We start from the raw sequence: 3121 nt of genomic DNA, 5'->3' as shown, positions 1-3121 counted from the left end.
ATAGTGGAGTTGTTGCACTCAGTAATGCGGCCTTTCTCTCTTTTTGTCAATATTGTTGAGGATGAGGTTGTCTTGTTTGAATAAACTTGACTGGAGTTTCTACTGAACAAAACTGACAGGAGGCTCTGTGCTCATGTTTGATGTGAGCACCCACATCCGTACGGTGTGAGTGTAAAAGACACAGGTTCTGGCTGCATAGAAAAGGCTGATGAAAATGTGTAGTGCATAAGTTAACACAACGTAGAAGATTATTAAAAAATCATGGATAATGTTTTTGATTACCAAGCAAGGAAGATAATTTATTAGTACTGTTAAATAATTTCCTTTTGAATAAACACACAATCATATTTCAATAAAGGGTCATTAAAGGTTTGACCGTTTTGCATCAGTATGTTCTCAAATGTTTTCTGATGGAGACTGAAAAATGAAATCTCCAGACCACATTATTTATTCCAAACATGCACAGTACAATCTACATCTGCAGCTGAAATGAATAAAATCGAATGTCTTGGCGAATTCTGGGAAAAGTAGGTAGCCAGTAACTGCAGAGGACAAGACAGATTAAAGAGAAGCAGGTAGAGCATAAATGTTAAATTACACCACTTGTTCACAAAATAACACCTGGAATACATCGAGCATCACGTACCGAGGACATATAATAGTGTAAGACGAACCGAGCCTGGGACTTTCCTCTAGCAGTGATAAAATGTTAAAAGGTTAAAACTTCTGCCAAGCACATCAAAGGCAAAAACGGATACATTAAGCACAACTGAACACGCGGCTCAGGTCAGGTACAGGGCTAAATTATAGGAGCGGTTTTCAATTATACTACAATGACGTGAAAAATAAGGATGACCTTTGGATGGTTCTCATAGTAACCTGGCTTAGTTTTCTTCTCATCTGACATGAACTTTGGAAGTTCAGTCCTACTGCAGATAAACATGAATATCTACTGCCTGTTAAATATGTGGGTCAAAAACTGGGACTGCTTTATAGGCAGAGAGAAACTGTATGTGAGCGGACGGGGTCAATCATCTGATAATCTATACATGTGGCTACATAGGATGATTTGAATTTGGCCCAGTGTTTTTCCGTGAATTCAATTTCACTCTGTAGTGTGTGAAACTATTTGGCAGATTATCATGAAACCCAGTGCCAGTAGACAGAAACAAATGGGAGCGCTACCAAGCTACAGAGAAGAGTCAAAGCACTTGCTGATGCAAAGCAGGTTAAAACCCACACCGCAACAATCCACAACAGCCAGATACACACCCGCGTATTTACGCCACATGGGTCAAAGGCTTATGGAAACAAAGAGAAAGTTTACTATGTGGAAAGATTCAACAGGATAGAATTACAAAACATTCCTTGTATGATGTAAGGTTTTGAATGAAAGTTTGACAGAGCTCATTAATAGTAGAAATTTTAACCCGAGTTCAAGAAGATGTTGATTATATTCTGCTCTAGTTCATATTCATGTAAACAGCAGAAATGGGAAGAGGGAAAGAACCTATCTACACAAACATGACAAATGAAAGGGATGATTGATTTTTTATGAGGAAGGGGAAATACAATACTCAATGAACTCTCATCACTCTCCTGTAGAGTTACAAGATTTCAACATTCTCAGCTCTCTCGTTAAAGGACAAGCTTATTTCTCTGTTCCATAGACCTCCGCTGTTGTCCCAAAACCATCAGGAACACATAATTGAACCACATTGTTGCAGTGGATGACATGTTGCTTCATTATGATGAACACGGTCACTGTTTAGTTTGAGTCAACCCCACATACATCACCCTGGAGTGTTAATACTCACTATAATACAAAACGTGTATTCATCCTCAGCTGAAAACAGCCTTACCTTTTTGAAAATTAAAATACAAAAATAAATTTGTGACCTGCTTTATGATTTATTAAGGATTTATGTCCTCAGAAGGAACTATTATAGGGCCACAAACAAGAAAGTTGGAAAGTATTGAGGAACTACTGTACTGTTGGTTTAGTCCTATCCTAAAATAACAATGGCAGGAGTATTTGGATAAAACATTTTAATGCTGATCGCTTGCCCTCCAAAAGCCTGAATGAAACAGCATGCAGGAATAGCAAATGTCCAAAAAATAAAATAATAAAAGTAAAATCTATTTATCAAAGTCAAGGCAGAATGTTTTACTGCACTTTTTGGTTGGACCACAACAGCGGGGCCAGCCCTATAATCACAAATGTCCGTGACTGACTGACTGAGTGATTATAATTCCACCATTGCTCAGTCGAATACCACATGACTGAGTTGGAGTTTTCCATTGGCTGTTGCTCTTTCAAAAAGAGCGCAGAAAAGCGCAGCAGCAGTTTGTTACCTATTTGTGTTTGTGTGAGAGACAAAATGAGGACGATATTCTGTTGCATGTAACTTTCTCTCGGAGTGATCATTTTACAAGTAAATATAGCCAAAATCACAGCACAGACTTTATCTTTAATTTATGTGTTTGGTGATTTTGTCAGACAACATTGTGGTTACAAAATCTGAATTTTAGCAGTGCAGAGCGGTAGCTTAGAAATGGCTTGGAAGTTAACACAGTTCAGTATTTCAAACATGTTCCACTGTCTGACAACAGAGACAGAAAAACATGTAAATGAGCAGCTTTATTGGAAATTTGGCTGTATTAAAATACTGTATACGTGAGCGCAGAGAGTGGGAGAGAAGCATACATAAACTGCTGAAACTGGCTGGAACTAGGCACAATGTGACTGCTAGATGTCCCCAGTGTTTCCTGTGTTTGTTTTCCCTGTGTGTCATTACCTGTGCCTTGTCCTCATTGTGTGAGTGTATGCATGTGCACACCTGTTACTCATCACTCATCAAGCTATGTATAAGAACCTCAGCTCTTCACTCACTCATTGCCAGATTGTTCTGTTCTCAATGTGGTAACTCTCCAGGCCACCTGTGCTCGAGTGAAAGGAATCTTATTTGATTGCTTGTCATTGTTTTTTGGGAAAATACTCACCAGTGTCTCTCCTCACTTCTGTTACTGCCAGAATCAGCGCAGTGCCTGCTCCTGCTGAAGATCCGCCGCCATTACCTGCCACTATACTCGCCTGCCGTCTCCACGCCGAATACTCACC

This window comes from Seriola dumerili, unplaced genomic scaffold, assembly GCF_002260705.1.
Source record: "Seriola dumerili isolate Sdu_G_001 unplaced genomic scaffold, Sdu_1.0 BDQW01000079.1, whole genome shotgun sequence".
Classification (NCBI taxonomy): Eukaryota; Metazoa; Chordata; class Actinopteri; order Carangiformes; family Carangidae; genus Seriola; species Seriola dumerili.
Note: the sequence above shows the minus strand (reverse complement) of the source record.